At 47.0% G+C, this 12,279-nt stretch overlaps 1 protein-coding gene across 1 annotated transcript in view; it reads left to right on the top strand.

Annotated features, from left to right (window-relative positions):
* Positions 1 to 7,941: 7,941 nt before the first annotated feature.
* Positions 7,942 to 12,279, top strand: part of pak7 (p21 protein (Cdc42/Rac)-activated kinase 7) — a 42,116-nt gene continuing 37,778 nt past the window's right edge. Inside the window, exon 1 of the mRNA XM_034527556.1 lies at positions 7,942 to 7,980. The gene's annotated coding sequence lies outside the window, so the exon portion shown is untranslated. The remainder of the gene's footprint in view (positions 7,981 to 12,279) is intronic.

Below are 12,279 nucleotides of genomic sequence, written 5' to 3'. Positions count from 1 at the left end.
CCCCCCCCCCCCCCCCCCCCTTTAATTACACAGAATAGATGACTTTCTGATTGGACGCGGCGGGTCGACAGTGATTTATATACGAAGCCGAGACGTTATAAAAATTGACTGCGTTTGAGTCAATTTCGCAATCGAGACTCCACTTTTTTCGGGTGCGCGCGCGGTGGACGTTGACGCGTCGTAAAACAACAGACATGTTTTAACAGTATTTTGTGGAAACAGTATCAGCGCTGGTGTTTCTGGGATGTCGTTGCTGACTTCCTGTTCTCACCATGGCCTCCTCCTTCAGAATGACGTCTCTCACCGCTTGTCCCAAACTTTGACCATCGCGTAGGTCTGCGGTGTGACGTCGGCCCGGGAACCCGAACACAACTTAAGTCCATCGTTATCCTCTCGTGTCGTCATCTTTGTGTGTGTGTGTGCGTGTGCGTGTGTGTGTGTGTGTGTGTGTGTGTGTAAACTGCATTTTTTTCTTACTCTCATTCCGGAGCATATTAGCAGCCAGACTCTTCATGACTGTATTCACTCACATGAGTACTCTAACCAGCCACGCACGCACACACACACACACACACACACACACACACACACATATGAACACGCACACGCTGATGACGTAGCGTAACACAGAGCACACAGATGCGCCGGCTGAATAGATTAAAGCATTCATCCAATGACACAGCTGTGCTCTCTTTGATGCCTGCAACTGCAGGAAATTACAACAAGCGAGGGATGCAAAGACTTAGCTGATATATATATATATATATATATATATATATATATATATATATATATATATATATATATATATATATATATATATACACACAAATATATACATGTTAACGCCGTGTCAGCTGCAGGCAATGTCAGACTAATATACTTCTCTATTTGTGGAGTACACTTGTGGAGCTATAAGCTATTGCCAACTCCTCAGAAGTCACAACTACATTGTGCGATTGTTGTGCGGTCAGATCGTATTTAAAAAGCAAGCCGGTGTGTCGACAGCAGTTCCATTCTCGACCAGCAGGGGGAGAGGGTCTGCTGATTCGTGGCCCGGGTTGCACGTAGCTTCCTATGAGTGTAAGGAGATGCTAAATGTGCAGCATGTCGGTGTGCTAGCCGTGTGTACTCCGTGGGGGGTTTTGTGTTTGTGCGCCTGCTCTTGTTATTTCCTCCCGAAGGAGCTCCAGCAGCCTTGCAGGGTTTTGGTGTTCACAGCGCTGCCAGAGTAGCTCTAATTAAGCCGGGCACGAGCTTCTTTTAAACCCCCCCCCCCCTCTCCTCTCCCCTGTGTGTTCAAGATAAAAAAGACAACTCCCTGAATTAGCCCAGAGATGCAGGAAGAAGAAGAGGAGGAGGAAGAGGAGGAAGAAGCCGCATTCTGCTAAAATATAAATGGGCCGCACGTCTTTATTTGTTGTGAGTTTTACTGCAACAAAAGCAAACAAAATGGTGGACCCCACTAATGGCAACAGTTAATCCCAGATTTGTAATTGGTTAACAAAAGGCATCGTGTAATTCTGAAGTGATTATCCTCCAATCCATGTGGGCAGATTAGGCAGTCGTCTTGTCACTCACGGAGCGTCACACACACACACACACACACACACACACACACACACACACACACGCACGCACGCGCGCGCACACACACAAGTGGTCGCTTGCTTCCGTCTACGGGATAAAAATAGCTCACGACCTCCTTCACCTAAAAAGCCAGCAGCAGAATCGAGGTCCTTCACCTCTTTCAGCCCTGTAAGCAGCTGTCTCGTCTCTTTCTGAACGCTCCAGGAAAAAGAAAAAGAAAAAAGCCATCAACAGAGGCAGAACCTCCCTGATTGTGCAGCATGCTACAATGCATTATGAATTATTCGGCTTTGTTTTTCCCCCGTCGTTCCATTATCCGTCGAGCTAAGCCTCTTCATTTCCTCCTCGGACGGCTGTGCCACTGTGCATTTCCCTCCCTGTAATTTATCCATCTGCAGGAATGGAGTGTGCGTGTATGTGTGTGTGTGTGTGTGTGTGTGTGTGTGAGTGTGTGTGTGTGTGCACTGAGTAATAGGAAACGTTGTGTTTAAAGGGTGATGATTGCTCTGGCCCTCGTGGTTTACAAGCAGACGAGGTAATGATGGCTGCTACTTTCTCAGCTAGCTCCAGTCAATCCCCACTTAGCTAAGTGTGTGTGTGTGTGTGTGTGTGTGTGTGTGTGTGTGTGTGTGTGTGTGTGTGTGTGTGTGTGTGTGTGTGTGTGTGTGTGTGTGTGTGTGTGTGTGTGTGTGTGTGTGTGTGTGAAGGAAATGGATCTAAGAGCTGTCGTGGTTTACTCTCAGTAGCTTGGGGGTATAACTGTTCATGAGCAACAAAGTTTCTGAATGATTTCTTTTTTTTCGTTGCTAGCAAAAAAGGACAAAAGCGAGCTAGCTAGCGTTAGCTCCATGAATTGGTTGACAACAATGTCTCTGACTTTTTTAATATTTCTGGGGACTTAAGTACTTTGATGTCACTTGTAGTATAGTTTGGAAGTAATACTCACCAGGAAGTGAAGATTATAAAGGTCATTTCAGGGGTGTAAATCACAAGTTTTAATGACGAGGCAATATTAATATCGATTCTTTGGATAACAACTATCACTAAGTGTGCTAAACAACATGATTTTGATCTGATTCAATTCGGGGGCCCTGCGATCGCTACAAATCGATATCACATCCCCATCTAACACAATCAGTTGCATTAAGAACTTACGAATAAGCGATGCAAATTAAGTTTGACCATTTTATTTCCGGGCTCTTTCGGGAAAGGAGGGGCACTTAAAGACGCACCTTAAAGATGAATGAATGAAATAATTGATGTCTCATTTTCACAAATGTAGCTTGTTCGAGCAGATAAACACACTTTTATCATCCGGGTATTTCCCTAAAAACTGTGTCGGGACCCCCACAGGTGGGTTTTTATTGGCCAAATACATTTGCAGAATTTCTTCCATCGTCTTTTATTTAACTTTCATGTGTGTGTGCCGTTTCTACCTTTTACCTAAATGTCGGCATCGTTCTTTATAACCTTTTAATGGAATATGGATTGTCAGTTTGTTTTACTGAAGAGAGGAAATGAAACACCTGTTAATTAGCCTGTAAACATCTCTTCAAAGTGGCTGGTTTACCTATACAAGATGGTATATATACGGTCAGGAAAGTTAATTTTTGCACAATTTATGGACACCACCTCTTGGGAATTGGGTCAAGTTTGTAAAAAAATTTTTTTTTTTCTTTTTTAAACACTTTTTTGGAAAAGGCCAAACTAAATTCACCACCCTCCAAACTCCAAATTAAAGCGCGGGTTCTCTCATATTGTCAAGGATCTCAAGTGGCGTTCGTACAATCATGCAATCTGACATCTCATAATTCGTGGTCGCCTTTTGGTGACTTGAAATCGACGTGATAACAATCAGCAGGCCGCATTGACGACAGCTACATCTTCTCGACTGCCCTTGAACAAGCAGACGCACCGCTACACCTCGTGTCAATCATTGTCAGATCATCTGTGTGTGGATGTGCTGCAATGTATTGATAGCATCTATGTGATGGGCAAGTCCATTTCTATGTAAGACGTGTATATATTTGTATTTACTTTAGAGCGGTTTCATCATACTACACTTCGAGATGAGTCGACGAGGTAAAGAGAGAGAGTGAAACAAAGCTCTGTTAAAGTGTGTGAAGCTAAGAACACGCTCATTTTCATGCACACTCTTTTATTGCTTTTCATACAAGCCCTAAAAAAAAACGTTGATGCTTTACAAAAAAATGTTTAAAAAACCTAGTCTTTCTCTATAATTTTAATGTAGGGTCGTGATGAATGTGAGTGAATGCTGAGGGGGGTCGGCAGACTGTAAAGGAACCACGCGCGATGGAAGATTTGGGCCACAACGCACAAACAGAAAAGTCAAAACAAGTCTAAAAACAAAATAAGCCAATTCTTCTGTGCAAGGATTTAGTTTTTTTATGTGTGTTTTTCCCCCCGTACATTGTAAGCATCTTGTGACCCCCTTAGATTCATGTTGCGACCCCCTTAGGCGTGTCTCCCCCCCCCCCCCGGATGGCGCGAACCATTCACTGGAATCCGATGTCACATCTGCTGGTGGGAGCTACTGGCCAGAAGCAGCAGGCTATGTGGGGCGTGGACGTCTGAGGCTTTTTCCACTCGCACACATTCACGTACACTCGCTCACACGTCGACACGCTGTGCACGTTATCAGTGAGCTTCAGTGTGGGGAGTCATGTGGACTGGGTTTGAGGGGGTAGGGGGGGGGGGGGGGGGGGGGGGTGAGGCTGAGATCAGGAGATGAGAGTGTCTCTGCTGGACGCATGTCATCCTTTCACACCATGACAGAGAGAGAGAGAGGGAGGGAGAGAGGAGAGAGAGAGAGAGAGAGGAGAGTGAGAGGGGAGAGAGTTAGAGAGAAAGGGAAGAGAGAGGGGATGGAGAGAGAGAGGGAGGGAGAGAGAGAAGGTAGAGTGGAGAGACAGGAGAGAGAGAGGGGAGGGAGGGAGAGAGAGAGGAGAGGGAAAGAGAGAGAGAGAGGAGAGTGAGATAGAGAAAAAGGGGAGAGAGAGGGGAAGGAGAGGGGAAGGAGAGAGAGAGAAGGGAGAGTGGATAGAGAGGAGAGAGAGGAGAGAGAGGGGAAGAGAGGGGAGGGAGGGAGCGAGGAGAGGGAGAGAAAGAGAAGAGAGGGAAAGAGAGAGAGAGAGGAGAGTGAGAGAGAGAAAAGGGGGAGAGAGAGGGGAAGGAGAGAGAGAGAAGGGAGAGTGGATAGAGAGGAGAGAGAGAGGGGAGGGAGGGAGCGAGGAGCGAGGAGAGGGAGAGAAAGAGAAGAGAGGGAAAGAGAGAGAGAGAGGAGAGTGAGAGAGAGAAAGAGGGGGGAGAGAGAGAGAGGAGAGAGAGAGAGGCGAGAGCAAGAAAGAGGGGGGAGAGAGAGAGGAGAGAGAGAGGGGAGAGCGAGAGAGAGAGAGGAGAGAGAGAGGGGAGGGAGAGCGAGAGAGAGAGAGAGAGGAGAGAGAGAGGGGAGAGCGAGAGAGAGGAGAGAGAGAGAGAGGGGAGAGCGAAAAAGAGGGGGGAGAGAGAGAGGAGAGAGAGGGGGAGAGAGAGGGGGGAGAGAGGGAGAGGAAAGAGAGAGAGGCTATTTTTAGGCTTCATGTAGACGCTCTGTAGTCTAAAGTCTTCAGCGTTTACAGTTCTGCTGCGTGGAAACGACCCCGACGCGTGTCGATGGTTTCATCCTCCAGGAGACAAAGGAGACGCTTTGTCTCTCGGGACAGAGAACAGATCCAGTTCACCGATGTTTCAGCTCGTGAACTTTTTTCACATCACATACCGGAAAGATGAGCCCGTCTCCGTATCGACCCGTCCGTTTTCCTGCAATGCAAAAAACAACAACAACAACAACAACTGTACAGTGATTTCTCTGAGTGGATTACCTCATGCAGGTTTACGTTTTTTCATTTTTCAATTAAAGCAGCGATCCGGGGACAAATAACACTTCAGATCCGCTGCTCTTTATTTCACGTCATACTTTGTCAAAACCATCAAAGTGACAAACAGAAACGACATCAAGAGACAAAAGGGCCGACAGCTCTCTTTTTTTTGGGGGGGGGGGGGGGGGGGGGGGCTGAAATGAAAGGGAATATTTCAAAGACAAAGAAGTAAAGTGAACATCAGCGTTAAGATGAAAGAGGACACAGACGTGTGTTATTGAGCGTTGCTTTGTTTTTTTGTTGTTGGTGGAACTGGGTGAGTCTGCACTCAGTGGCTGTATTATTATTGTTGGACCGGTGCCCAAATTGAATTACTGCTTGTTTAGATCAATAGAGTTGATGCTTTTTCTCAGTGTCGGCGTTTTCTTCTTTTTTCTCAGTATTTCGCTCGCGCCGAATACACTTTAATATATTCCACGGTTTGTTTTACGCACAGTGCGTTTGGATGTAATGTAGATATTTCAGTCTCTGTGGACACAGTCAATCTTTACACTGTGTTTGCGCTGAGGAAAACGCCTCGCAGAATACTATATACGTCTGATATATGGTTTTATTATTAACACATAACGCCTGTGAGGGGACATTAAGCCTCATTCACCACCAAATCTCTTCTTAAAACCCACTTCTGACATCCAGCAATGTTTTCTTAGTTTTTCTAAAAACATAATCCACGCACACTCTAGTGCTGCAATGTGTGCGCAACAATAATCGCAATGTTGGTACATTTTTTGCACAAAGCTAACTGGACAATTACAACAAAAAAACTCCCAGAACTCAGCGACCTGTCAATCACCTTGTAGCCCCCGCCCTAAACTCATGTTTATGGTCTCAAATAGAGTCGCCCCCTGGTGGTCAGTAGAGAGAATGCAGCTTTAACACATAAAGTGTAGACTTCTATACAACCAGAGGAGTCGCCCCCTGGTGGTCAGTAGAGAGAATGCAGCTTTAACACATGAAGCGTAGACTTCTATACAACCAGAGGAGTCGCCCCCTGGTGGTCAGTAGAGAGAATGCAGCTTTAACACATGAAGCAGAGACTTCTATACAACCAGAGGAGTCGCCCCCTGGTGGCCAGTAGAGAGAATGCAGCTTTAACACATGAAGCAGAGACTTCTATACAACCAGAGGAGTCGCCCCCTGGTGGTCAGTAGAGAGAATGCAGCTTTAACACATAAAGTGTAGACTTCTATACAACCAGAGGAGTCGCCCCCTGGTGGTCAGTAGAGAGAATGCAGCTTTAACACATGAAGCGTAGACTTCTATACAACCAGAGGAGTCGCCCCCTGGTGGTCAGTAGAGAGAATGCAGCTTTAACACATGAAGTGTAGACTTCTATACAACCAGAGGAGTCGCCCCCTGGTGGTCAGTAGAGAGAATGCAGCTTTAACACATGAAGCAGAGACTTCTATACAACCAGAGGAGTCGCCCCCTGGTGGCCAGTAGAGAGAATGCAGCTTTAACACATGAAGCAGAGACTTCTATACAACCAGAGGAGTCGCCCCCTGGTGGTCAGTAGAGAGAATGCAGCTTTAACACATGAAGTGTAGACTTCTATACAACCAGAGGAGTCGCCCCCTGGTGGTCAGTAGAGAGAACACGTGCAGCAGTTTTAAGTTTCAGACTTTCAGATTTTCATTGTAAGGGAAAGGGAAGCAGAACGCAGGAGGAAGCTTCCTCCAAATGGTCTGAAGCTCTGCCGTCCTCTCCTCGCAGAAGCCCCGACTTCCTGGTTGCCGGTCACACAGTCTTCGCTCGAGGTCGGCCTCTGTCCCCCCCCCCCCCCCCCCTGTGCATTACCGCGCTCTCAAAAAGGACAGAAGAAGCTTCCTCCGTTCCAGGCCCCGACAGGACGGCGGTAATGTAGGTCAACAGGTATTAGCCTCCATTTGCAGCTTAAGACAAGTGGGGTGGAAGAGGAGGCGGTGGGAGGTCAGCATCACACGGAGAGAATGGATAGCGGAGAGAAAAGGCACTCGATTGGTCCGCGGACCGCACTGATGGTCTGATTAATGTTTTATGAGTACCCGCCGCTCTGTTTGCAGGTTAGACTTATCTTTTCTCTCCCACATGTGGGCCTGACGGTGGAGATGTGAGTCACATGGAGGGGGGGGGGGCTGTGCCGTTTGAGATAACTCCCAGCGTTAACGCAATTAACCACGAGAGATTACAATGAACCCGGCCGTCACGTTTTTTTTTTCATTTCGAGACAATGAAACGAGTCCGGGAGGTCGAAAAAGAGGAGAGCAAGATACGGACGTCTTTACGGATGTGTCTTTCTGCTGAAATATATCCCAATAAATCAAATAAAAGGGGGGAAAGCGGCACGGCGCTGGCGTTTTCCACTTGTTTTTTCTCTGTTTGTCATATAAGCGCTTCCTTGTGAAGCATGCTGGGTCGTCGACCTTCACTCCGAACCACAACGACGCGTCCCGGGCTCGTGAAGCTCTTCCCGGTGAGTCGCTGGCTCCTCAAAATCCTTAACCTACATCTTTTTTTCAGCATTAACCATTTCCCCCCCCCCCCCGTAACACCGGGAGGGGAAGGCTTCTTGCCGAGCTATCAATAATACACGATTAAGTGGAGGGTTTTAACGCGCTGGTGGAGATAATGGGGCGGAAAGAAGGAGGCTTTCAAAGAACTGAGTGCTTTGAGCTCGGGAAAAAAACACACCAGCAGGAAGAAGAAGAAGAAGAACTAATGAAAAATGGATGATTATCATTTTGTATCTAAAACAAATATTATTTCTGTATGATAATGAATGTATATATGTATTCACAAAGAGGTTATCAGTGGAATATATGTGGATGCCCTAAAAAGTGTCTTGGTATAAATAAACAAGATTTGGTTAGAAATTAAAGTTTTTTTTAAACTCCTTTATACTTCAACGGTCGTTTAAACTTTATTGTCGTGACTTAATTTCATGCCACCTGCTTAATGTTGAAATAAAGTCATTTAAATGTGCACGTCTTGACCGACATGTCTTGATCCCGTGCATTCTCACATCCCACCTGGTACCTGTGGGGTATTTGGGTTTTATTTAACCCTCTGTTTTTTAAAATGTATTCATGTATTTTCCCACATTTTGGGCCCCCTGTGGAGGTTAATTGTGTCGTCATGCAAATTCTTTCCAAATGAATGGGTTGGAAAGTCCGGGCTCGGACCCGGGGGGCGGGTCAGGGAAGCAACGCATCACGCGAGACTTTAAAACTCGATCTTTCACTGATAAGAAGCCTTCAGCTGTCTGATGTTTCAGTTAAATGTTGTCCATTTAAACTACTTTTAAAGTGTTGAAGTTCTCCTCAAGTCTCTTTGACATTTCGGAGCGTATGAAGATGCAGGATTGAACCTCAAGGGTTGGAGTTATAGACAAATACACACTTATTAAAAGATATATTCAATTTTAATTCCACTATGTGAACAATTGTAGGCTGAAGAAATTAAAAAACTGTCGAATCCGACCCAAAGTTTATTGTGAGTGCATTTAACCATGCAGTTAAAGTTCTAGTTATTAATTTAAATGGACATTAATAGTTTGAATGATGACTGGCAGGGATCCAAAACCCTGATGTTTAGGTCAACATGTGGATTTGCATTGTGGGTGTCGGAGAGAAGTTGGCCAACATCCTGGATATCTGGATGTTTATCTCCTTGGTGTTGAAAGGCCTCGGTGGTTTTTCAGGCACTAATAACTGGGAGCGGACCCAGATCAAGCTGGAGGGATAACATCTAACTGGAGGACGTGGCTGAAGGACCAGGACCAGGATCGGTGGCGGCCAGAAATACCGAAACACTGTGAATCCTCCCCGTGAGATTTCATCTTAAGATCCACCGCTCATTGTTTGCCTTTTTAATGCGCTTTTAAAGGCGCGGCCGCGCGTGTCTTTTGTCAGACGGCGACACGCACACTCCTCATTCCTCGGGACTGCAGAGATCTAATTTAGATAACGCCCCCCCCCCCCCCGAGATCTCTCGGTATATACCTCCCAGAGTCCCCCCTCTCCGGATGAACTCATCCCTTATGTTGCAGCGCGCGAAGGAGATAGCGACGACTTCGGCCGATCCTCTCGCCCGATAGCGAAAGATCAGCTGAGAGACGCGAAGTCGACGTCTTAACCAGGATCTCGCCACGAATGTCGATGTCGCCGGCGAAATAACAGCCTGCTCTTTGCACTGAAATACTTTGCGGGAAATGTGATCCTGTTTCTCCCGCTAACGAGCAGCCGTCATGACGTAGCCGCCGCCCCATTAGCCACGTGGAGGCTAATGGGCCAAATCGGCCTCAACTGCCGTAATTCTAGTCGCCTCCTCCTCTGTTTAGTCTGCAGCCTCCCACCCCCATGTCCAGAGCACTTCCATTGCCCCTCTGCATGTGGGTTCGTCCCTGAATGAGACCCATGGAGGTGTATATAGGTGTATTTATATCCAGTTTTGGGATACTACAATTAGTTTTGGGGTTACACGCTCGACCATCTGACTCCTGAGCTGATAAATGTGCAGATATACTGTATCAGCCTCTTGCTTTTCGTGAGGTTAAACCATCAGAACGCTCACACTGATTGGCTGCATAGAAGGTCAGAAGTCATTTATTTATAGTCTCTTGACATAAATGTTCAATGTTTTATTAAATTGCTTTGCGGTGTTCCGCTCTCGCGGAGGTGTAATTCCCCCACGCACTCTCTAGAACGCAAACTCTCCCTCTGTGACAGCCTCGCGCTGCTTGTGTGTGTGTGTGTGTGTGTGTTGGCCCTCAGCACAGTGCCCGTCCCTGGCTGCCACAGCCGAATGTCCCCCTCGGCTTCGGCAAATGGCCAGACTCTGTCACAGCCGCTGACTGGACCGGCTGTTTCTTTCTCTTTCTTCCATCTTATCTCCTCCGTCACACTATCTGTCTTCCTCTCCGTGAAAGAGGCGGTGACGGGGGGGGGGGGGGGCGCCTGGTGGTGCAGCACTCGCCACCAAAAGTTGATACCCGCACATGCTGGCATCAGCGGTAGACAGATTTTAGTGTGTGTGTGTGTGTGTGTGTGTGTTTCACAGACCGTCCCGTGGGTTGTGGGAACACATTGGACAATTACACTCTCAGTTGTTGTTTTTTTTGCGGTGCTGGTGACAGACCGACAAGTAGGAAGGAGGACAGTGGAGGTCAAAGAGGAGGTCGAACCCAGTTAGACAAACAATGAAAGTGAAATGGGACCGGTCCGGGCTTAAGCTGTCTGGCCGGGCCTCGGCCCAGGCTGCTGGCGTAGGCACTTTTTTTTTTTTTTTTTGTGCCCTGTGCATCTCACATGGGGAGTTATCAGAGCGTGCAGGCAGGGCGAGTCACACTGTAGCGTCAGCAGCAGCAGCAGCAGGCTAGTCGCTTGGGGGGGCTGCACGGGGTCCTGGATCTGACCCGATTTGTCAGTTCGATAACTTCACCGAAGTGTTCGCTCCTCCAGGGAATCACCGGCTTCTTATTCTGCAATTCGTGGTTCTGGCAGTGGGGGGTGGGGGGGGGGAGGGGTAAACTCGCCAGTTTCATGTTTTTATCCGAGGAAGATCGAGGTGCGTGATGGATTGTGTGACAATCAGAGTGCACCAACCCATTGTCCTGGACTGACTCGCCACAGCTTACCCGGAGCACTTTGATTGGCTGAGAGAAACCGTCGTGTTTTTCTTTCTTTCTTTTTGCCGGGTAAGAGCGGCGATTTAATGAGCTGACGTACGAGTTGAAATAGAATATGGATGAATGCTTTCGATGAGACATATTCATCACCGGGGGTGGGGGGGGTGGGGGGGGGGGGGGCACATAATTGAACATGTAGCAGCCTCCTGATGGTACCGGCTCTTTAAACACAATGTAAATGAGGGATGTTACAAACTCAGCTGGGTTGTAAATACTGTGCGAAAAAAAAAAAATCAGCTGAAGTTGTTTACTGTTTTACATTTACATATACGGGGAATGGGAGGTGAAATGCGTGTCTGTGTAAACATTTTTTGGTTTTTTGTTGTTGAGCCAATTAAATCATCTGAAGGGAACAAGGTCTGGAGAGAACAAGTGAACGGAAACGGGACAGAATTGAACGACGCACAACAAAAGCCCGAGGACAAAGGAGGCGAGGGATAACGCGATTGATGAGGAGCCCGTTTTGTCATCACTTTGTGCATTTCTTTTTTCTTTTTTGTGCATTTCAAACCAAGTTAAGCTGCATTCAGGAACACCGGGGAAGGGATAACCTCGTGAAACATTTGACCTTTTGATTAGATTAGGAATTCCTCCTCTTTCCCCCTGCAGCGGCTCCCTAAACTTGTTTATCAGAGGGAACTTGTGTCCTCTTCGTGTTGCATTCTAAATTATGTATGACATCTATTTGCATGTTTGCGCGTGACGACTCTGCATCTCAATACCAAAACGATGCCTCCAAATTACAATACAAAGGATGCAAAAAGGAATACACGAATAACGCCACGCTGCCGCAGAGCGTTAGCATGCGCTCAGGAAAAAACAAAAAAAGAGTCCTTGTTTTTTGTTGTAGCGTGAGGCATGTTTCCAGTGAAAGTGTGTATGTGTGCGTGTGTGTGTTGAGGTGATGGACTAAAGGGGAAATGCATGTGGAGGCTCAGATGGTGACAGATGGTCCGAAGACAAATCAGCCTGGGAGTCAGGATCTTTGCCCTGGGATGAGTAGCCCCTTTGAGCATGTTTGTGTCAATGCATTAGTGTGTGTATGTACAGTGTAGTGGAGCGTGTGTGCTCTTACAAGTGCTTTAC

The sequence above is a fragment of the Cyclopterus lumpus genome, chromosome 24, assembly GCF_009769545.1.
Source record: "Cyclopterus lumpus isolate fCycLum1 chromosome 24, fCycLum1.pri, whole genome shotgun sequence".
In the NCBI taxonomy this organism is placed as follows: Eukaryota; Metazoa; Chordata; class Actinopteri; order Perciformes; family Cyclopteridae; genus Cyclopterus; species Cyclopterus lumpus.
Note: the sequence above shows the minus strand (reverse complement) of the source record. Positions and strands in the feature narration are given on the sequence as shown.